The sequence below is a fragment of the Eretmochelys imbricata genome, chromosome 5 (genome assembly GCF_965152235.1).
Source record: "Eretmochelys imbricata isolate rEreImb1 chromosome 5, rEreImb1.hap1, whole genome shotgun sequence".
NCBI lineage: Eukaryota > Metazoa > Chordata > Testudines > Cheloniidae > Eretmochelys > Eretmochelys imbricata.
The window spans coordinates 95,698,230-95,723,163 of record NC_135576.1 but is presented as its reverse complement, the minus strand read 5'-3'; the positions used below and the strand labels follow the sequence as shown (position 1 = coordinate 95,723,163).

The 24,934-nt window shown below is 41.9% G+C and overlaps 1 protein-coding gene across 4 annotated transcripts in view; it reads left to right on the top strand.

The window, feature by feature from the left end:
• Window positions 1-22,887: 22,887 nt before the first annotated feature.
• Window positions 22,888-24,934, top strand: part of GCNT1 (glucosaminyl (N-acetyl) transferase 1) — a 38,776-nt gene continuing 36,729 nt past the window's right edge. The window contains exon 1 of one of the 4 annotated variants that reach the window (XM_077817560.1): window positions 22,888-23,013. The gene's annotated coding sequence lies outside the window, so the exon portion shown is untranslated. Of the gene's footprint in view, window positions 23,014-24,168; window positions 24,191-24,934 lie in introns of those variants that run through there. The other 3 variants (XM_077817558.1, XM_077817559.1, XM_077817562.1) reach the window with 3 other exon arrangements.

The window sequence follows — 24,934 nt, the reverse complement described above, 5'->3', positions numbered from 1 at the left end:
TTTAAAATAAAAAAAAAGCCATGAGTAAATTAAGACGACACATAGTTTTGCTTTTATTCCTTACATTAAAAGGATGTCTATCAAAAAGTTAGATTTAGTCACCACGCCTAAAATGTGATGCAGAATATGCCAATATAGGTTGTTGTTTTTTTAGCCTAAACCAGTTTCTGAAGAATCATTTCCAAACACATTTTAATACCACACATCATCATAATATTTGAGTACCTTCCAAGATACATGCTGAAGCACTGTAATGTAAACCTTTTGTAGTTTACAGTAACCTGCAGTCATCCTACAACCTTTGTCTCCTTTTGACTATAGTCTTCACATAAAAGAAATTGACATGTTTAGAGTTATGGTCTCCTTCAAAACTTATAACTACTACAGCACCTGTATTTCCATTCATAATGGATTCAAAATTCACTTATTTCAATTAAGTATGGAGCATTTGAACCCTGCTTATTCTGTACTATAAATGGTTTTGAGAAGTGGTAGAGCTCCCAAGCCCTAGCATTATGGACAGCCACAGATTTTGTAATGGGCTTCTCCATATTTACTTAGTTGGTGCAGTGCTTCATGTTGAGATAACCAAGAATAACTGCCATTTAACTCCTTTTCTTGATGTGGTGCAAAACAAGCACAAGTTGTAGATGTTTTCTTACAACAACTTCCGCATTTCAGCTTTTTTTAAAAAAAAAAATGGATCTGGTTGTTGTGTTGTTCCCAGACAATATTAACATGGATTCCCTCAGCCTATTGATGTCTTCCTGGGTGTAGTGACTCCTGAACATAACAGCCATACTGGGTCAGACCAAAGGTCAGTCTAGTCCAATATCCTGTTTCCAACAGTGACCAATGCCAGGTGCCCCAGAGGGGATGAACAGAACAGGCAATCAAGTGATCCATCCCCTGTCGTCCGTTTCCAGCTTCTGGCAAACAGAGGCTAGGGACACCATCCTTGCCCTTCCTGGCTAATAGCCATTGATGGACCTACCTTCCATGAGTCTATCTAGTTCTTTTTTGAACCCTTTTATAGTCTTGGCCTTCACAACATCCTCTGGCAAGGTGTTCCACTGGTTGACTGTGAAATACTGCCTTTTGTTTGTTTTAAACCTGCTGCCTATTAATTTCATTGGATGGCCCCTAGTACCGTCTGTTATGAGAAAGAGTAAATAACACTTCCTTATTTACTTTCTCCACACCAGTCATGATTTTATAGACCTCTATCATATCTTTTAATCAAACCCCCACCTGTTTACACTAATTGAGCTCTGATTGAAAGCAGGCAGGAAACTAATTAACTGAATGGGGATTCATCTGAGGGGCTAATTTAGGGTGACCAAATAGCAAGTGTGAACAATCAGGAAGGGTGGGGGAAAGGGAATAGTTGCCTATATAAGACAAAGCCCCTAGTATCAGGCTGTCTGGTCGGCTAATGGGGTAGCAGTATCATCCGCAGCTAGACACAGACGGAAAGGAAGTGTAGGAGGGAGAGTTGGGAGCCTGAAGGAAAGCAGAAACAGGCAGGACTGTAACCTCCCCCAGAAGCAAATGGGGAGCTGGCAACTCACTGTAGATGTAAAATACAATAAGACAGCAGTGACTGAGGAGACCTGGAGTGGTTGTGGTCTGTGGTTAAGGCTTCAGGGGACTCAGAAGACCACCCTGTGATAGGGAGACTAAGCTGATCTCACACAGGGGTCAGCAACCTATGGCACACATGCCAAAGGCGGCATGCAAGATGATTTTAAGTGGCACTCATGCTGCCCGGGTCCTGGCCACCGGTCCCGGGGGCTCTGCTGCCGCCCTGGGGTCCCGGCTGCTGGCCTGGGGCTCTGCTCCTGGCTTCGGCCTAGGGCTGTGAGAGGTGCAGACAGGGGCAAGAGGGGGCACAGCTCAGCACCCCCACCTTAAAAATTGTTCCAGGACCACTGTACTGAGATATTTTTAAGTTCTGATTTGCTGCTTACATCACTATTACGTGGAACAGCACATTGCGTTTGATATTGTGCGTGCCATCTGACGCGATTTCCCCCCTCCCCACTGTAAGTTGAGGGGTACAATTGATAAAAACTCAGCTCCTAAGAAAGCAAAGTTAGATGTCCGTTCATTTCAGCCTTTTTGGACAGACACATTTGGATTTATTCAAAAGAAGGATCGTGCTGTTTGTGCTTTCTGTTGTGAAAGTGTTGTTTGTTGCACATCAAGTGTTCGATGACATTTTCAAACGAAGCACCAGAAACCCTTTCTTGACAAAGCAGACAAGACTGAATCGATCAAAAAGGCAGTAGCAGGATATGAGAAGCAAAGCAGTGTTTTTAAATGCTTAAGCGTAAGTAAAAATCAAGCCACAAAGAAGGAAGTTACAAGATTGCACAGTGCATTGCAAAAAACGGAAAGCCATTTACAGATGGGGAAATAAAAAAATAGTTTTTGGAGTTTATGTTGCAGTTTGGAGGTTATGTTCAATGATTTGCCAGCTAAAGATGCATATCTAGAATAAAAGAACTGCCTGCCTCTGCGAGAACAGTTGAGAGACGCAAAAGCGAAATAGCAGAAAACATTAACGAAAAGCAGACAACTGCATTAAAAGATGCAGCAGTATTTAGTGCTGCAGTTGATGACAGCGTGGATATAACTGACATTTGACAGTTGTTGCAAGTTATTGTGCTTCCGATGAAATCCAAGAGGAACTTTGTTGCCTAAAACACCTGCATAGCACAACAAAGGGGGAAGATAAACTTTTGTAAACCATTTTGAAGAACGAGGAGTTGACATCAAAAAAATATTTTGTGTGACAACAGATGGTGCTCCTGCCATGGTCGGAAACAGAATGAATTTGTAAAGTTACTTGAAGATCAGATTGGCCACCCAACAGTCAAATTTCACTGCATCATCCATCAAGAAAACCTGTATGCTAAAATTTCTAATGCAGAGCTTAATAATGTGATGAATACAGTGGTGCAAATTGTGAATGTCCTCGTTGCTCAATCTGCTTTGACTCACAAACAGTTTCAAGCACTGCTAGAAGAGATGGACAGTGCTTATAATGACATTCCACTTCACAGCAACATTTGGTGGCTATGTCGTGGCAAGGTTTTGATGCTCTTTGTAAACTGTTTTGATGCAATCAAGGCCTTTTTGTCGGAAAAAGGACAAAACTACCCCGAACTGGATGAGAACAAATGGCTGTGTAAGCTCTCGTTTCTAACTGACATCGCCGCTCACCTAAACGAACTCAACCTCCTTCTCCAGGGTGCAGGGCAAACGGTTCTGGATCTTTATGAAACCTGGAAGGCATTTGCTGTAAAACAGCAGTTTTTTCTTGGGATATTCGAACTTTGACTTGTCGCTACTTCCAACACATAAAAGAGCTATTGACACGTTGCACTGTCAGTGTCGATGAGATTGGAATGTACATGCAGGAACTGGAATCAGAGTTTTCTAACAGATTAAGATTTCCAACGATTTGGCCCAATACTTTCTTTTCTAATTAAACCTGAAAAGTTCAATGAAAGTGACTTGCATTTGTCTGTATTTCAGTGGATGGGTGTTGAAGATTTCAAAATGCAGCTCATTCAGTTAAAAAGCTCGGAATTGGGGGCATCAAAGTTTGGAGTTCTGCGGAGTGCACTTAAAGCTACCGAGAGAGATCAGGGACCTGCTGGAAATCCCTGCCAGTGAAATTTAACTGTCTGAAGAAAATTGCATTTGCAATGGTTTCAGCATTTGCATCCACATACCTGCGTGAACAGGTATTTTCACGCATGAAATCTGTCCTCTGCCCCTCTTGGAGCCGGTTAACAACTGATCACTCAGAAGCCTGTGTGCAGCTTAAAGTATCCAAATATGTACCAGACATTGGAAAACTCAGCAAGGAAAAGCAAGGGCAAGGATCACACTAAACTGATAAGATCTGTATTTTAATTTAGTTTTAAATTAAGCTTCTTAAAATTTTAAAAACCGTATTTACGTTACATACAACAATAGTTTAGTTCTACATTATAGAGAGAGACCTTCTAAAAACATTAAAATGTATTACTGGCACACAAAAGCTTAAATCAGAGTGAATAAATGAAGACTTGGCACACCACTTCTGAAAGGTTGCCAACTCCTGCTATATATTCATATTTATGCACTGCAGTGGTTGCTGTTAGGAGACTGTTCAGTCCTGCCTTATCCCCACATAGCAAAGAAATCCATGACCTCTGCACATTTCATTGTGGCCATGTGACACATGTATAAAACATGACTGTTGTAACACTGCTATAATGCTCCAGTAGTGAGGAATTGCAAATGAGTGTTCCTGGCTGCACACCAGGGCAGTGACATTTGGTCATTCTGACCCCAGAACAATAGAGGGTGTACAGGTAAACAGACAGGTCAGTCCCAGTGTATAGCATTACAGTGTGGGATAGCAGTAGGAGGGTTGAAAAATTAATCAATACAGATGCAGCCAAACAAGATTTCCCCTCCCTCCCCTCTTTGGAAATGAATTTAATCCATTTTCAAAGTGGCTTATCCAATTCACACTAAACGGCCAGTTAATTTTTCTTCTGAGTTGTCATGTGCATAGAAGCCATTTTAATTTTAAAAAAATCCACTATTAGTGCAAAATAAACCCCCTATAGACAAATCCTAAAATCAGGTGTTTGTGCTAAGGGTTAGGTAGAGTGTGATACTGCTCTGGCTAAAGATTTTTAAATTGTATATAAACTGGTCCAGTTAACTCGAAGAAGAGTAATAGCTAAAAAGCTCAACGGAAATTTTCTTTTCTCACTTCCCCTTTCACAGAAAAACCTAAGGGCTTTTATTTGCATATAAAACATCATTTCTTACTAAAATGAGAACTTCCGCTGGTCTTACTGAGCTCTCAGCTAGCACGGAACCAATGCACGGAGTCCTGCACACTTACACAGCCCTGGCATACAACCTGCATCGTATAGGGAAGGAAAATAACTGGAGCATACCTGCTCTATCTCCAGCTGTTGTTTGGTCGATAGGCTGTTCTCACATATATTGAGACTGACAGAACAGGAAGCACCTTTCTGCTGTAATGAGAGACTTCCAGGCCTTAATTCCTTAAGTTGGTGAAGCAACTTGTCCCACAACAAGGAGTCAGAAGAGGACTGTAGCATGAAAAGCAATTAACCAGGGCTTCAATAAGATGTGAGTTAAAGTAGGCCACTACTACTCTGTTCCTTGGCATATGTAGACTGTTCTCAGTTGTACCAAATGACAGAACAAGAAGTAACGATCTCAAGTTGCTATGTGGGAAGTTTAGGTTGGATATTAGGAAAACTTTTTCACTAGGAGGGTGGTGAAGCACTGGAATGCGTTACCTAGGGAGGTGATGGAATCTCCTTCTTTAGAGGTTTTTAAGGTCAGGCTTGATGATTTAGTTGGGGATTGGTCCTGCTTTGAGCAGGGGGTTGGACTAGATGACCTCCTGAAGTCCCTTCCAACCCTGATATTCTATGAAGTCTCTTGGAATTATATGGGATACTGATTTAGGTTTACAGACAGCAGGTGAACTGGATATATGCCAAGCACCAACAAGTCTCATGGCCCTCATTGTTGTTATTTTTGGAGGGAGGCCCAAATTCAGGCAATCCAGTACTCTAAGCACACCATAATATGAAATATCTGTAGTCCCATCCCACAGCCTTGCACAAATGCTGGGGAGCTAGCTCTGACTTGGAGTGCCAGGGTCCTCGTCACCTCTCCCAGAGATACAAGGGCAGCAGCTTGGTACCTCCATCTCCCACCCTTTCCCTCCCCTCCCCTCCGAAAGCGGATGTTGGCTAGGGGCACTAAATTACTCCTTTATCAAAAAAGTAGATTTTTCCCTTCCGCTTATTTCTTTGGATAGAAAGTAATTTCGTTTAACAACTCTGAAGAAGAAGCCCTCTATCAGTTCAATATGTTGTACTGCTTATCTCCCAATACTTCACAGCAGCATCAAGTTCTGATTTTGTACTTAAATCCAACACTTCTAGTCAACTTCCTAGCCTGTATATGTACCGCACCAGGTAAGAAACATTCAAAGCTACCACAAGAAACCATTGAGAGAGAGACAGAATTATAGTCAAATTTAAAATCCTAAAATGAAAGATTACTGTTTTACAAATGGACCTCATGAACCTGGGCAGATTCATGAGGAACATGCATTCATCAAAATGGCAACATAACTAAATACACCTAAACTAGAATTAGATTGATTAGACAAAAATTGGTGAAAATCGTGATTTTAAAGGAGTGGTTCTCAAACTTTTGTACTGGTGACTCTTTTACACAGCACACCTCTGAGTGCGACCCCCCCCCTTATAAATTAAGAAGGCTTTTTTATATTTAACACCATTATAAACACTGGGGATGAAGCAGGATTTGGGATGGATGCCGAAAGTTCATGAGCCGCCCCTCCCCCACCATAAAAACCTCACAACCCCCTGTTTGAGAACCCCTTGTTTTAAAGGCTAAGCAGAAAGGCTATTATCATTATGTTAAAAGGAAGATTATTGATCTGGCTACTTCTCTCTTTGTTTACTCTTGGCTAAAGAGAGATCAGTTCACCACCTCCAGGAGGCCTGGGTACTCCGTGTGCCCCAACTCTACTACCGGTCTTGGAGCTAGAGCACGAAGCATTTTAGCAGCTTTGCACAGAGGCCTCACATGTTTCACTGTACACTGAAGGATCAGTTTACCAAAACAGGTAAAAGAAAAATACTTAACACGTTCATTGAACTTGCACAACAGTAATAAATAAACTATTAGCATGTGTCAGCATTGCCATTCAGGTGTCATGTCACACATTGTAACTGCGGAGCTCTGTTCTCAGCTCCCTTCAGCATTGCACAGGCAAGAATAAGGTGGTGCGGGGTCTCTGGACTTAAGCTGAAACAATTATTGGAATAAACCATCAGCTTTCAATAGTGATAGGTTGTTAGTGGAACTTTGACCCTGGAAACTCTCAGAATACCATTACAGTGCTGTGACTGAATCCATCCCTGTATTCACACCCTACACATTGTAATAATCTTTGTGCAAAATATGCCTTTGAGGTATCATTTGAAAACTAATAACTCACTGGTCAATAATATCTGAAATGTGTAGCAACGTTATATGTAAAGTTATGAATTTCCCCCAAAGGATGTTGGTAGCCCATGTTCAAACCCACATAGTCCGGAGTAGGCAGGAACGGTTAAGTATGTCTATCTTAAACAAAGGAATATGTGTTTACTTCAATTTACATAAAATTAGTAAACAAAGTCCTTGAGATGGCAAGAGGGAGACAAGACAAATCTGCATTTCAGCATACACAAAAAGAGCATTGGGCTCAAGGTACCCCCATCACTTTCTTTACTGTTTGAATAAACTTTGCTTTGAGGGATAATCCTCAGAAAGCCACTTCAAAGGGTAACTGGACTATAAAAATGAGGGGCCAAAAATATTATATATTATTATTATACATATATAAACCCCACCAAGGTCTCTCTCTCTCTCACTGTCACCTAAAAAGACAAAGGAACCAACCCTTTGATTTTGACTGGAGAGCCTGACCTGAGAATTTGGTCAGCCATGTTGCTGTGAACCTGTAGTTAATATTTTACTTTGAACCAAGTCCAATTTGTTACAGTTTAGTTACTAGATAGTGTTTTATCTTCATTTCTCTTGTAACCATTTCTGACTTTAATGCCTTATATGCGTACTCACTTATGATCTCTTTGTAGTTAAATAAAAAACTTGCTTTTTTAAAAATCTGACCCAGTCCAGTGCTGTGTTTAAACTCAACTGTTTAGTAACTCCAGTTAAAGTAGCTAACTGTTGAATATTGACCCTGTACAGGGGCAATGGACCTTTAATATCTAAATTTGTCCATAAGAGGGCTGGGCAGTGCAGAACACACTGACGCTCAGCGTGTGACCTGCCCATTGATAGGCTGTGAATAGCCCTTGTTGGGAGCAAACAGAAAAGCATGGTGAAGTACCCAAGGATGCGGGACAGGTGGTGACAACCCCTCACTGGTCTGGATTGCACCTGGAAAGTGACAGGCAGTTGACAAGTAAATTTCCTTAAGTTTTTTCAGCATGCTCCTTGTGTGTGTAGTCTATCAGACATCCACTCTGCATTCTTTTAGCTCTTTGTATGTCACCAACACTTTGCTTTATCCATTCTGCCATTTTCAAGGGGTTAACATCTCATATTTTCATATCTTCTGTTGCTGATTTGAGTTATAAAATGTTTACTTTTACCCAGTTCGTTTTTCATGTCTATGCATGCCTTCTTCAGATCCTGATGTAGCTAGTCTTTTTTTCCCTCCCTGATCTGAGACCCTAAACCACTCCCTACCTATTGTCCTTCATAGTCCAAGGAGACTTTCTGTCCCCCTGCCCCTCGACTGTCAGCGTCAATGTTTAGTCTCGTTTCAGCTGGGGTCATCCACAGTCCTCTACCTAGCCTGCTCCTACAGCACAACCTCACCACCTTCAGCCAGACACTAGCACTCAGCAGCCCCCAGCCTCACCTCCTTAGCTCAGCCCATCATACTCCAACCCAGACCAGCCACTAGTCCAAGCCCTCTTCTTTCTTTTCAGACATTTTATGGTGTGGCAGCTGCAGTATGAGAGTCTATAACTGCCCACTAACTACAGTTTTTGTCATAAGCAAAATCCTACATCCTCTTGCCCAGTCTTGTATCCTTAAAAAGCAGAGTAATGGTTTGGTTTTGTTTTTTTAATGCTACCCTACTCTCACCAATCCTTTCAGACTATTTTCTTTCACCTTGAGGAGTTTCCATTCTTACAAAGAATCTTTCTTTGTGTAATTCTCCTGGCATTGCCACAGCAGATCCTCAACTGTTTCTTGGACTTCGCAGGATCGCACAACCTCTCTTTGTGCTCATTTAGCAAATATAAATTACTTTTCTGGTCACACTGACCTGTTAAGCACTCTAAATATAGGTCACTTCACTTCTTCTATTATAGGGAGACTATACCTTTATCTTCAAGTTCGACATATTACATAGAACCTTCATTGTTTTTTCCTCTTTGATCCAAACCCCACTTTTGAAGTCCTGTTTACTCAGAGGTATCTCATTTTTTAAGGAATTTTTCACTGCTTTATCTGCTATTTCATTGCCTGATATCCCAAAATGTTATACCAATAAAATAAAAACCAGCAGGATCTTATTAAAGGGGAAAAGGCAAAATACCACATTTATTGTGAATACAGAAAGAATCATAGTAAGCAGTTAGTTATAGCTAGAACATTCCATTCAATCTCATTTATTCACACATTCATTCATTCATTCATACAAACACACAGGTTCTGCAAGGTTGTTATCATAGTTACCAGCCTTAGAGTTGCTCATGCCAAGCAACTCGCCAGGTGGCCTGGACATGAGGAGGGAGCAGGGCCTTGTCAGATGCTCATGTAATGCTCCTGGAAGTTGGTTTGCAGAATCAGACCCCAAAGTTCTCACTTTCTAGAGTCCATTTGTATAGGAATTTCTTCCTATGCCAGTCTATGGGAATTGCTTCATCATGCTGTTGCTGAATCAATCAGCAGATAGGACATTCCTGACGGCTCCGTGCTGCTAGATGTTATCTTGTTCTTTGGTTCTCCCATTCTTGAGGCTGGTGGGTGGATTCCAGTCTACCCTCCGGGGGTCCTCTGGTTATTTCCACTTAATGCCTTCTTCAGCCGATGGACACTGGATTCTTAGGCTGGCACCTCCCTGATCATTCAGTTATTATCCACACCAAGCATCCATCCACATACATCCTCTATCTCTATTTTAATCACAATTGTTAACACAACAAAAGGGCGGGCAGTCTCTGGGTGCTGTTTCTATTGTTACAGAGTATTGCTTTGAGTCTCTCTCTGTGTGAATTGCTTTGAGAACAGACTCTGTCTTAGAATGTACTAACGCAATTAGCAGCTTGCAAGTTTCACGCACAGAGGGAGAGAAACAGTACCAAAAACCAAGAGACCTCTTAATTAGTAATACCCTGGAATTTAAACTATGGGGAATCAAACTCATCTGTGATTTTAATACAGAACTTCTTTAATATGATCCAACATAATCCCCCTTTTGACACTAAGATTTATAATCGTCAGTGTCACTTTCTATGTAGCCTATTCAAAAGAAGGTACTGTGAGGCAATTTGAGATTGTGATTCCAATTCATCCCACATACATGATCCTAGTGATGTATCTTTACTACAAGGTTCTGGGGCAACAGGCAAGGTGAGGCACACCCATTTTTGAGGAGTCCATTCAGTACAACCTCTAGTGTCCAATAGCTTCCCTCCCTCTCCAGCCCACTGGCTCGAGGTCCAGGGTAGCCAGAAGGATCCCATGTGTAATATGGGGAGTGGGCTAACCTTCAATACCTTTGCCTCCAGGGACTGTTAGTGTGCAATTTTGACAACAACTTCTCCCATTAAACAAGTCTGGTTTTACAGTACTGGGAACATATTGCATCCATTCATTTTGATAAGTGTCAAACAAAATGATCTCTTTCTTTGCATCAAACCCTTAATATTTCCCAATATGACCCAGAACATTGTGTTCCAAAGTTGCTAGGGCAAGTATCTGCATTTCAGTGCATCCCATAGCTATGGCTGTGTAGTTTCCTATTTCTATTTTTTTTTTCTTATACATAAGCCATGTGGTAGTATTAAGCCATTGCCAAAGATTCCATCGGGCTTTTAGGTTACCCAGACCAATTTGGACCAAGTCTACATTGGCATGTACTTGTTTTTGTATCAGTCTGTCCTGTAGCTGGGACAGAGAGCTTAATTTATTTTTCAGTACCTGCAGATCTTTAGTATTTTTTCTTTTTTAAACACACAACAGTGCTAGCAACAAGACAAAACATAGAACACAAAACACAATTTCTATTGTGACAGTAGATTCATGGTATTGGGTTGCTTTTCAGCTGGCGTCAGCTTTTCCTGATTTTCTGAAAGACAAAAAGAACATGTTTCTACCCCTTTTGGGGTGGCAGCTTATTGCTTAAAATATTTCTTTTACAAATACCCTTGCTGATTGCAAGCAAAACAGAGGACTTGCCCACACATTTTCCTGTTTTTGTTCTATAGGCAGGCCAGGTTTCAATGGCTTTTATCTTTTAAGGGTTATGGGGAAATTATCCCACTGTTTAGTCATTAAATCCCTGAGTTTTCCTTCTTATACAGCAGACCAAGTTTATAATGTTTTTCCTGCTGTGTTAAGCTTTAAGTTTTATTTACAGGTAATAACTGAGAAGCATCATTACTATACGACCTTAAAGGGTTTTTCCAAAAATCATACACACTATACGTTGTTACAGGGGTACTTATTATCATTAAATTTATTAAAATTATCTTGTTATACTATGCCTTTTATTTAGACAATTTGTTTGCTGACCAGGTGTGTCCTTTATCTGCAGCTCCTTTGTGCCGCTAGTTCTTTCCTTCTTTTATCATTTAGGTCATTTACATTTTCACAAACGCTTCCTGCTTTTGGATTTAAAGCCATCAGCAGCCCAGAGATGATCTTAAAAGGGACACAATCAACTTTCACCAGAGTTTTGATTACTTTTAACTTCTGCTTCCAAAACACACAGCAATCTGAAAAAGAAAACACAACCTATCCTGGCTCCCTTTGGAGCCCTAATAGTACTTTTAATTAAGTAGCATGGTATGTTTGCATTTCTTTTGCCCCTTCTACAATATACCCTGCACATGTTCTGGGGCAAATGCACATTCCTTCCATAGTTTAATTTCTATAACATTATCCATATCAATTTGTACATAAGGTGTAACTATTTCTTTTTTTTTTCTTTTTTTTTTTTGCGTACAGAGTTTTCATGTACCTTTATCAAAGTGACAGTCTGATTGCTCAGAGCCATTTTAAGACTCAGTGTTTCTAACATTGAGTCTTCTTGTTTTGTGCACCTCACCCCTGCTGTTGCTTCAGAGGGGCACTGTCTTTTTTTTTAATTTTTATTTATTTATTTTTTTACTACAGCTCCCATCTGCTATTTTGTTACAAAAACAAACAAACAAAAAACAAACAAAAAGAATCCAGAATTTTTTTTTCTATTCTCCTGATTTTGACTGCCCTGCTGCAGCCACAACTTAAAAACATTTTAAATTTTGTAAAGCATTGAGTTACCTTTTAAGGGTTAAATGCCAAATCCCAAAGCCAAAGAACACTAATTACCTGTGTCTAGCAAAAAGGTCTGTCAGTTTTGCAACTTTGAATTAAAAAGTCAAATGAATTTTTAGTGGCATTATTTAAAACAAAACCAAAACCAATTGGTCCTTAGAACTTTACATATTTACACACACACACAGATAGATACATACATATTTTCTTTTCCTTAACATCCCTTCCACAGTGCTCTGTTTTTTATATCTTACATTCCCTTTATACATTTGAGGCAGTTAAGTTCCAATAGAACCCCCTTATGTTTTTTTAGCAAATTTGCCTAAATTGTCCAGTCAAATTATTTTAATCAGAGTTTATTTTTGCCTGGCTAATTTACAGACATTCCTTTGGAAAAGGGCCCATTTTTCCTTCAGAATGGTTGCAAAGAAACCAAGAATGCTCTATCACACTTTTCCTTTTCAACATTTTCACAAAGTTTAGCTGCTTAATTCCCTCCAGCCTCTGCAGAGTTAACTTTTTTTACTCTCTTTTCTCTTTGTAATTATACCTGGGGGTGCCGTACATAGGACCTTCTCCCCCTTTACCTGCGTCCCTTCAGCCTCTGCAGAGTTAACTTTTACACTCTTTTTGTATTTCTGGAGTGCCTCTTTTACTATTTTCAGCTGGCTTTGGGTATTTGTAGCCAGCACCTTCCAATTGTCTGCTCCCTTTTCCGTTTGTGCCTTTTCCTCCTTACATGAGGACACGCGGAGGTAAGAATCCTTACGTGCCCCCCACAACAACCAAATTGCTGCTGCATCTCTTTTGGCAGCACTAGAAGGTTTGTATATGAGGATATATGGAGCCAATCTATCCTCTAGGTCCGAAATAGTGCAGACATCAGCTAGGGCTTGTTTAGTCCAAGGACTGTGCCCAAATTTTTGAAGGATTTGTTTAAAAGGTGTAATTTCTTTAACAAAAGGTGAGGTTGGAGTTCCTTCTGACTCCATTCCTCCCTCTGGTACTGGCTTACCCTGTTTTCTTTTAAAGATTTTAACATGGATATTTCAATCTCTTTGTCACTCCTGGTATTACTTAGTAAGCGATACAGCCTAGATTCTGAAATCATAGCTTAATCTATGAGTTTTTCCCCTGCTGCCTTCCCGGAGGCCAGCAGGTCTGGTTAACCTAGTAGAAATGCCTAGCTCACTAGAGCTGGCGGTGTGCACACCAATATTTACAATAACTGAGGTTTTTTACCAATATTCCCCTTTTGCAATTCTCCACCAAAATGTTAAAATAAAATAAAAACCAGCAGGATCTTATTAAAGGGGAAAAGGCAAAATACCACATTTATTGTGAATACAGAAAGAATCATAGTAAGCAGTTAGTTATAGCTAGAACATTCCATTCAATTTCATATTTATTCACACATTCATTCATACACACACACACACAGGTTCTGCAAGGTTGTTATCATAGTTACCAGCCTTAGAGTTGCTCATGCCAAGCCACTGGCCAGGTGGCCTGGACATGAGGAGGGAGCAGGGCCTTGTCAGATGCTCATCTGATGCTCCTGGAAGTTGGTTTGCAGAATCAGACCCCAAAGTTCTCACTTTCTAGAGTCCATTTGTATAGGAATTTCTTCCTATGCCAGTCTATGTGAACTGCTTCATCATGCTGTTGCTGAATCAATCAGCAGATGGCACATTCCTGACAGCTCCGTGCTGCTAGATGTTATCTTGTTCTTTGGTTCTCCCATCCTTGAGGATGTTGGGTGGATTCCAGTCTACCCTCCGGGGGTCCTCTGGTATTTCCACTTGATGCCTTCTTCAGCAGATGGACACTGGATTCTTAGGCTGGCACCTCCCTGATCATTCAGTTATTATCCACACCAAGCATCCATCCACATACATCCTCTATCTCTATTTTAATCACAGTTGTTAATACAACAAAAGGGTGAGGAATCTCTGGATGCTGTTTCTGTTGTTACAGAGTATTGCTTTGAGTCTCTCTCTGTGTGAATTGCTTTGAGAACAGACTCTGTCTTTGAATGTACTAACACAATTAGCAGCTTGCAAGTTTCACACATAGAGGGAGAGAAACAGTACCAAAAACCAAGAGACCTCTTAATTTGTAATACCCTGGAATTTACTATGGGGAATCAAACTCATTTGTGATTTTAATACAGAACTTCTTTAATATGATCCAACAAAGATGTGCTGGGATGCACACTATTACTGTATAATTAGGTATATAGTTAAGAACAATATTTCATTGATTAGGTCATTCATGCTTTCTGAGGCTTCTTTTCTAATCACCATTGTACCCAACAGTCAGGTAAGATAACAGTCATAGTTTGGCATAGATCAGTATGCCCCTCAATTTATCTGTCAAAGGCCACAGACTTGGATAGTGTCACAAAGCTCTTATTTCCAGATTCAGGGATAGAAAGGCCATTCCCACTCTACCTGTGTAATCCACTTTAGAGTAGTCAGTATAGATTTGGCTATTCTGATCCCATCTGCCATGTATAAACTCAAACTCATGTATAAATTTAGTCATCATATTTTACAGTCTTGTTCCTCAGCTCTGCAGTTCTGGGCTCCTTCTCTCTGCTTCAAAAAAAACAAACAAACAAAAAAAAAAACTCCTCCTCCCCTGGACTACTGCCTACCACTCTGGTTTCCCTTCTATCTCTAGGTGTACTAGAGTCCAGAACCCTCCTCCCAGGGAATGATTAGTACCTTCCTACCATCTTTTCCAGCAGTTTCCTAACACTCCTCTCTCTTCTCAGGAAATGACTACTCTTTCTCAGCCACAAGTTCAGTCTGTAGCTAACGTCCTGGCTTTATAGACCCCCAAGTATTCCCACACAAGTAAGCCTCTCTCTAATTAGCTACCTTCAGTCAAAAGCTCCCCCGTTTGCAGCCTGATTAGCTGATAGGGGCCACTTAGCCCAATTCTGCTCTTGAACAACGAGTATGGGGATCTCACACCATCACACACTTCTCATATGAATGTTCTCCACATTTACCATACCTTGTTTTCCCCTTCCAGACAGCCACCATATGCCCATGCCATTGACCTTTATAACATCTCAAAGGGGATGGGATATATGGTTTAATTTATAAGGGCTGATATATTTAAAGATGCAGTCCTACCCAATAAGATAACTCAGACAGCTGTGTATGGTTTGTGTTCTCCCCTCTCCTGCTAATCAGCCACTTCTCAAACAGCACTTGGCCCTCACCTACACCCCATTTAATTTAATCCTCAGTCATGCCTGTTAGAACCTCATACATTACCCCTCTTGCTTCTGTCATAAATTTAGGTAGCTAGCAAATTACTTTTATTTTCCCTAAAAATGTAGTTTTAAGAAGTTTCTTGCCCTGTCCCTTATAAATTTACTCATAAATCTCCATCCCGCATTCCTTTGGCTCTTAACATATCTCTGATACTTTGCTGTGACATTAAAAACAGCCCAAGGGCAGAGGGCAAGGGACACGCTGATATCTAGCTGTGAGTTTCAGTAGGCCTGACCAGCCCAGTATACCCCAACCAGCCCAGTATACCCCAAGTCATTATTGTTATAATCTGAATCTAAAAGGTGTCATGTAATGTGTTATTAGAAAGCTCATAACTCAGTAGTTAACATCATTGTGTAATGTAGGTGCAAGCAAAGTTATGGACCTAAAGTGAAATTATAGTTTTTAAACTGTCTTTACCAGTCAAACAGAAGTTACCCCACCCTAAACAAAAGAATGTGATTTCTCCACCAGACAGTTACTTCCAAAGTTCTTTGAAAGACAATGAGAATGGATATACATATTAGATAGAGCTATTAAGCTAACAAGTGTGTGTGTGTGGGGAGAAGGGGGCAGGGAAATATACAGTGTGATTATACCCAAGCAGAGAAAAGACACTTTATCTGAGCTATAAAGAAAGGTGGGGGGGGGAGGGTAGGTCTTAATAATAAGCAATTGAATCAACGGGTTGAATATGATATTAGTGTATCTTTTATAAGGTCTTTTATGAGTGCCTGTACCATGCTTGGGATTAATATTGTGAAATGTGTATGTTAACACTATATAGGAATTATGAATACTCATTGATATTATGTTTTAAAGTGTGAACAAAGGAATGAACAGCCCCACCCAGACAGTAAGTTGGGCAGCTATTTACCTGTCTCCTATGTAAATTAAGCATGATAGCATCAAAACAATGGAAGCCTTATTTACATTGAAATCATACTGGAGATGGGAAACACATATGAAGGGAAAAACAGCATGAGGTCATCCTGCCTCTTGAAACAAAGTAATTGGACTTTGTTTGATATAAACAAGTACAGAAGCCATCTTTAGCATGCAACACTGGACAGAAACAAGGGAACAGAACTCTAGCAAGCTGAGAAGGGGGGTAGGCATTGAAGTCTCCGGAACTGAGTATTGATGAGAAACCTTCTTAGGCAAAGACCTAAGGCAGCAGTTCTCAAACTTCATTGCACTGCGATCCCCTTCTGACAACAAAAATTACTACGTGACCCCAGGAACCCACCCAAGCAGGGGAGAGGGAGGAAAGAGAGGGCCCAAGCCCCACTGGGCTTCAGCTTTGGCCCTGGACCCCAGCAAATCTAATGCCAGCCCTAGTGATCCCATTAAAATGGGGTCATGACCCACTTTGGGGTCCCAACCCACAGTTTGAGAACTGACATCACTGACCTAAAGGAAAAAGGGTAGCACACAGCTGATACTTTTTGTGGAAGGCCCTGACTGAGGGAAAGTCATCCATGGCTGGGATAAAGAATACTGGTGAGAGAAACCATCTTAAACAAAGCCTTGCTAGGTTAAGCTTTAGACCTTTAGAAGCATATTTGGTTTTGTTTTACTTATAACTCTGTCTTCATTCCTTATAGTTGAATTAACTTAATCCTATTCCTGTTTTGCCAATAAATTTATTTCATTTTTACCACAAACCATGTAAGTGCTGTTTAAAGAGTATATTTACCCCCTGTTAAGTTAATAAGGTCTGATGTGGTTTTGTCTCTTTACAGGAACAATGAACCTTGTTTCTCTGAGATGTCCTGCCCTCTCCTAGACACTTCAGGGAACATGAATCATAGAACTGGAAGGGACCTCGAGAGGTCATCTAGTCCAGTCCCCTGCGCTCAAGGCAGGACTAAGTATCATCTGATGTAGGAGACCGGCAATTTCTTTTTCCATTGTGCGCGCAGACCAGGAGCCGATGACTCGCAGACCAGCACCGGTCTGTGGACCACTGCTTTGATCTAGACGATCCCTGACAGGTTTTTGTCCAACCTGCTCTTAAAAATCCCCAATGATGGAGATTCCACCACCTCCCTAGGCAATTTATTCCAGTGATTAACCACTCTGACAGTTAGGAAGCTATTCCTAATGTCCAACCTAAACCACCATTGCTGCAATTTAAGCCCATTGCTTCTTGTCCTATCCTCAGAGGAAAAGAACAATTTTTCTCCCTCCTCCTTGTAACAACCTTTTATGTACTTGAAAACTGTTATGTTCCCTCTCAATCTTCTCCAGACTAAACACAACACAGCCCCCCCCCCATCTTCCCACATCCATTTCTAGCTCTGAGCCTGCCTTCTTCTACTTTCAGCTTCTGGGCTTTTTAGTGGGATCTTAGCCCTTTCCCAGCTGGGCTGCATTCTCATTATCCCTGGCCCTTCTCTCACTCTCAGGTGACACCAGATAAACCTAACTGGCCTCTCAAGGCTCTCTTTAACCCTATCAGGGCTGATGTGGGGTGAACACCCCATCCCACTCCCCTTTTGGTAACTTGTTGGTATAACTTTTTCCTTTGCTGTTGTAGTAGGGTCACCAATAAAGGAAGAAAACTTTGAAACAAAATGCATATCTCTGAAACCTTTATAAGAATATTAAAGTATTCACCTGTAATGGTGTGCACTAGAGTTTACAACAGTCTTACTGAGATGTTTTGGGGACATTTGGCTAGAATACTGTAGTATTAAAAACAACAACAACCACAACAGGTACGTTAACATTTTTTCTAGTTCTGACTTCCACTTAAATTCTTAGATTATGAGCACTCCCTACAGTATTCAAAGTTACTCATTGCAGTTGCAAACCATTGCCGCCACACAAAACAGAATGAAAAGCTTGCCAAAAAAAAAAAAAAAAAACGTAGTGCAATTTATCACTCCCACTTGTTACTAGTTGTTACCCGTCACTATCTGGCTATTGTGTTTCTAGATGATGAGTAATTCAAATGTTGTGATTCACTGGAGCCCAGCATTATTAACCTTACAGGCAAACTGTAGAACCCACTTCTCTTCCTGTGTATTTGGGAGAGAGTAGGTGGTTGATGAGCTGTAGAGTGTTGTATTAATTTCAGTGGAACATATGGGCCCAAAGAGTCAAGGTGTTAACATGATACTGTCACTGTCCAACATTAAACAGTTTTAAACAAAGTTCAGGGTTTGGTGTACAGAGTCCTCCCTACTTAGTACCATGGCAAACACACCACTAAAAAGAAAAGGAGTACTTGTGGCACCTTAGAGACTAACAAATTTATTTGAGCATAAAAACCACTAAAAATCTTTTAAATCTTTTATTAAAGATACAGAAAAAAAGAAAAACAGTTACAGCATTTGAAAAGTAAAGTATTAAACGTATTAATCATTTTAACGTTTCCCTTAGCTGGAGAAAGTTTTTAGAAGCAAACTTCCCCTTTTTGGCAGTCTTTTAGATGGTATTAACTGTTAGATGGTAACTGCTCTTTTGTGAAAAAGAGAAGAAGTTAGTTGAAATGGACTGGAGCTGTTGTTGTTGTTGTTGTTGTTTAAACTCTGATCCTGTTTCTTGAAAGACAAAACAGGAAAAGTACACACAAGAAGGGAGAGGAAATAACGGCAAAGGTAGACAATGCAGCTTCTGACTCTGGTGTTCACTCTCATTTGCAACCTCCCTGCTTAAAAAACCCACAAGTATGGCACCTGGTCTTACCTACCACTCCAAGACCTGGCAAACTTGTCCCAGCATCTGTCTATTTTGGGTATTGCTTTTAGCTTTCTCTTTGGTCACAGGCTTACAACAGTGTTGCAAAATATATAGTCTTGGCCACTAAAGCTAGATTCTTATTAAACAAGTACAAAAGGAGAGGGATAGTCAAAATTCCCCCAAGCCAATGATTCATCCGGCTGACATGATTAAGGCATGTCAGTTTCATAGACAAGAGTACACAAGGGAGTGATGTGATTTGCCCTAACCCAGTGGATCAGGTACCCATTTTGCGGGTAGGTGAACTAGAGGTAGCCTTTTAGTGTGCAATCAAGCAAGTCTCAAACCCACAACCTTGCAGTCCAGCATCTCAACCTCTCAGCCACTACAACTCTAGGAAAGAGAAGAAATAAGGTGGAGAAGGAAAATGACACACAGGGGTGGTGGTGGAGGGGTTGACAACGTCTCACACCCCAGGTGATAGTTGAGATTTAGCTGAAGCCAGTGTGGAGGTGGTGATGGCATCTGGGTCCCACCTGCTCTCTGGCCTGAGTTGGTCAGGATATTTCTCAGCATCAGGATGACAAAAGGCCAACAATGTTACAGTAGATCGTAAGGTCCCAGGAAATGGTGTCAGTGGTAGCCCCATGATGGTAAAGCTCACTTCTTCCCATTCACCATCTTCCAGCCAGTAGTTGTCAGACAGTTTTCACCCACAAAGTAATTTATTTTAAGGAGCCCTCCTATTATTTTGTCCACCAACTAGGCCTGACTTCTGACATACCAATTTTGGTCCACTGATTTTTGGTCCCACACTTCTCTTGTTTACCAGGCATAATCTTAACACAGTCTTTGAGTTCTAGAAGTAGGCCATTTTAGTTGAATTAATTTAATCTTTTGTTTCCCTTTGTACCTTTTCACATTAACATTTATTGTCACAGATTATTGTGATACTTTGTGAACTTTTACTTACTTTTTACAACCAAGCTCACAATTAGGGTAAATTTGTGGACCCAATTATTACAACACTAGGGTAGTTACACTATAAGGAATTATAACATGGGCCAAGATTCTGATGCCTTTATACACATTTAACACTAAGTTCTCGACAAATACTCTCCTTGAAGTTAATGGGACCATCTGTAATATGGTGCTGATCCATAATGACTACTTGGCAGGTAATATTGTAAAGGTAGTTCAATTGTTAAAAGAGCTTACCTGTATGTTTGGATGTTTTTTTATTGATATGGGTTGTGCTACATTGTCTTTGGAACTGAATTTAACAGTGTTTACTGATAGTTAATGAAGCTTTCTACTTGGTAATGATATAAACCCCTATCTTCAGAAGCTGTCTCTGATTTTGCACCCACATGTAATTGTATTTACAAGTTGGAGGCATCCAGTAATAGTGGATGTGCTTCCTAGTTTTATATAAGTGCCTGACTGAACCTCCAAATCAGATGTATAAATGCTACAGAATACACCCACAACTATTTGCAGACACAGATTTGCTGGCACAAAGTTGGAGGTTGAGCTGAGGTCTTTTTAGAGAGACAAGGTGGGTGAGGTAATGTCTTTTATTGGACCAGCTTCTGTTGGTGAGAAAGATAAGCTTTCAAGATCTTCTCTGGGTTAGGTCTTTTTGAAAGTCAGTGCCATCATATGTATTGATAGGCTTTTCTTTTGTATTTCATAGACTATTTTTAAAAATAATAAAATATAAAAGTGTACCATTATGCATCATAATTTGTTTCTATTTTTGTCCCACTGTCAAAGATAACATAATAACATAGAATTTTGCACATCTTAACTACTCAGAACTGTGGGTGTTTGGTGTGACAGATTGGGGAATATATCTGTGTCAACCTGCAAATTCCATGTTGTTTGGTGAACTCCACTATGTTTCAGGGGTTCTACTCTGTACTGTAACCTTCATTTTGAAGTGTGACCTTCATGTTATATTGCAACCTTGTTTGTGGATTTGGAGGATTCCTTTAGTAGCAGGGGCTTAACACCTAGTGGAAAGACTATGGCTACACTAGAGAGCTTACAGCAGCTCCCATTGGTGTAATTACTCCAGCCCCTGCGAGCGGCGGTAGTTATGTCAGCAGGAGAAGCTCTCCCACCGACATAGCACTGTCCACACCAGTGCTTAAGTCATCATAAATTATGTCGCTCGGGAGGGGGTGTGGCTTATTCAGACCCCTGAGGACATAATTTATGTCTATTTAAGCTGTAGTGTAGCCATAGCCTTAGTCTGAGAAGCTCTGAGAGAGCCATCAAAAGCCATAAATGTTCAATGAGTCTCCCCTACCAGAATAATGGGTTTTCTACCAGAAGAGCTATTGACCTTGAATGACTCTCTACATAGAAGCTATGGGGAGGAGGGAAATTCTCCATCTGAAGCATATGGGGAAAAGGAGAACAGAGGCAGAGGCTGTTTTAAAAGGTGGCTGCATCTCTGACCAAGGCGGCAAACCAATGGTATATGCACAACCAGGCCAAAAAGGGCTTTGTAGCCTAAGAATGCTGACCAAATTAAGGACTCACAGGAGCTGTGAGGTAAGACAAGGGGATTGTGTTATTTTTAATAAATCTATAACTCTCTAGTGTACTTTGTTAAGGGAGAAAGCGTCTACCATTAAAGACATTTCTTCAATAAGTCTGTGTTCTTTGTCTTCCAGCCACATTGTCCCTGAAGAATGTAACTAGGAACCAGAGATCTCACAATCAGGTACACTGGCGGAATATGTCTAAGCAACTGGGGGTTCTGGAGGGCTGTGACACTAGTTCCAGGGTCTAAGATAGCCAAACTGCAGGGTCCCATTGTCCAAGATGGGTGTCAGACACAAGGTCTGCCCCTGGGAGTGAGCCAGAGCTAAGAACAATGACCAATCACTTCCCAGACTCAAGGACGCTTCGAAGTACATGGACCCAAGAGTTGGGTCCCTTTACAACAGACATAGGCTTGTCCAGAAGAGAGGACAGGGCAAGGTTGTGACAGTTGATTTGGGGCACTGGACGGGACAGAAGCAGTGCTCCTTCTAGGTTGTGTCCCACTGGTTCTAAAATTGATTCAGCTGAACATCCACAGAACCAAACCTGAAAAGTGAGCATCTGCTGCTTCTCTCCCGCGGAGTTCATGAACTCTGTGGGAGAGGGCAGAGATCCCCCATCGTCACCTCTGGAATGTCTCAGCTGCTTCTCTTCAAAGAACTGCAGGAGGCCTGCAGGAGAGAAGCTCCCCTCCTGAGAATCGGAGCCCTGTAGAAAACACACAAATATAAATCCTTTACCATGTCAAGTGCGGAAATGGTGAGGCTGGGGAGAGGTGACTCTCTGGGGAGTGATGGATGGTGGAGTGAGGATTTTTCGGGACATGGATGAGTTTGGGGGTAGCAGGCTGTGAGGGGGTCTTTGGGGGGACATAGAGGACTGGGAAGAGGGGTAGCAGAGGCTGCAAGGGAGCCCTGGGGGGGGGGGACACAGAGGACACTGGCACCCTAGGTAGCAGTGGCTGTGAGGGGAGGAGGGTGTCGCTCTGGGGAGTGGAGGGAGCTCTTTCGGGGGCGGCGCTAGTGAAGGGGAACCTCGGAAGCGCCTTGCTCGGCTGGTTGCTTGTGCAAGGCCCTGCCCCATCCCCCCCGCTTCCGCGCCGCGGGCGGTGTAAAGAGCAGGGGATATAAGGAGGCGGGGCGCTCAGCAGCGCCTCTCGGCCAGGCAGAGGAAGTGCTTCCAGCCGCCGGCGAGGGGCGGGCGCTCTCAGGAGGAGGAGGAGGAGGCTGGGGGAAATTTGTCTCCGCTGATGCTAGCCCGGCTCAGTTCGTAGCTGAGCAGCAGCTCGCGTCCCTCCTGAGCCACCGGCCGCTCGGTCCAGGTAACTGCTCGGCCCCCTTTCCTCTGGCTCCCCGCGGGCCGGGCCAGTCGTGTCCGACGGAGTCAGGCAGCCCGAGCTCTGGAAGGCGGCTGGCTGCTGCGCCTCCCCGGCTGCGCTGCGGTGGGAGCTGGGGAGTGGGGGGGACTGGTGCGCCCTCCTAGGGGAGGGGGTGTCGTTTGCTCCCTGCCCTGGCTTTACTCCAGCCAGCCCCTCTTCGTGCACTCCCCGCTCCCGTGACCCGGGCGCCCTGCTGGGTCCGGCAGGAGTTGGTCCAGTTAAAAGCTCTTCCCTCGCCCACCTTGGCTCTCCACTGCCTGGAACACAAAGGTGGTGGAGCCAGGGACCGAGCCCCATCCTAGGGAAAAGTGAAGTAATAGCTGGGTGGGTGAGTCTGTTTGGCCAGGGCAGGCAGTGTCTGTTTCTGTTTCTATACCTCCTTTGGGGGAACTCGCATGTTGCTGTAAAGCGCTGGCGGTTGCACTCTCGCTTCCTCTCCTGCTAGTTCGAGAACACGTTTTTGTTCTTCGCTTGTCCTGGCGGAAACAAGAGCCGTTCCAATGTGAAAAAATAGCAAGAGGGAGCACTCTTTCTCTCCAGCGTTATGAAGTAGAAGCTATCTTAATGCAGTTGAAATTTACCAAGTTGTTTATCTGCTATTGACTCTCCCCCCCCACCCCCCAAAAAAAAAATTTCTGGAAACTTTGTTCTGTTTCAAATAGGAGTGCTTTTAGCCATTTAACTAATGGGGCTCCAGGTTTTTTGTTGTTGCTGCTGTTGCTAACGTTGTTGGCAACTTGAATGAATTAACTGACTGTGTTGTATGGTTCACCCTATATTCTCCACATATGAAACCTTGCAAAGGTATAACAGACTTTTTACCTGAACCTTTTTTTGATCTAAGGTTAAACAATAACAACCCCTTTATTTCTGGGATTTCTGCAAACATTACTCTCTACTTCGTGCCCTTTATTTGAGCCGCGTCTACATAATATTATTTAAGTGCTAAAACATCTTGGCAATGGGCATGGGTTAGAAAAGATCAGACTTATTTTATTTTTAAGGAATAACATGCCTGTGTTCTGTCAAGGTTGGTAAAACAGAGCAGAGTCTGAAGAAACAGATTTGAGGACACCAACAGTTTAGAAGGCTGTAAGTGGCTTTCTGGAATCTAAGCCTGGTGAGTGGTTTCAAACCTTAACAGGCAGCTCAGTATACCACTGGCATTTTGCCCCCTTTTCAAAGCTGTTCTGAAAAGTAAATCCTTTTTGCTGGAAGAAGGTGCGGTCAATTACGTTTAAAGAGCAGTATGAGTTACCTATTTGGAGTATTTGCAATTCCAAACAGGTTTCTTAAATAGGGGGTTTCAGGTAGCTGATTTCAAGTTTGGCAAGAAACACCGGGGCTCTGTGGAACCAGAAAAGGGTTGTTAGCACTGTAGCTGTTGGCTATTTTGTCACTGAGCTGAAACCTCCCTTGTCTCTAAAAGAAGATAGACCCCTTCTGCCCCTGTGAAGTAGGGAAAAAAATACTAGTGATGGAAGTCTAGTTATGGTACAAACATTTTTGTCAGAAGGTAAATATTTTGGAAATATGTACATTACTACTAAACTTTTTATCCTCTTTGGGAGTCTCCAGTGCCCTGTAAGGTTCACAACGCTTTTCCCCATTCTAACCTCTCTAGTGTCCTCAGATGTCTGTCCTTAAGATAATTAGGTGGTCCCAGAAAGAATCTGTATCATCGGTGATGGGCTTAATTGCTTGGGGCACTTCTAGTTGAGTGATCTGTAACACTCCTTTCCCTGAGGCTAAGCACATCTCAGAGAAATTTTCTGTGCTCCATTAGCCTGGCTGAGGCTAAGACAAAGATCAGAGGCCAAAAATCTGCTGTTTTTTTACACCAACCACTAACTTCAGTGAAGTG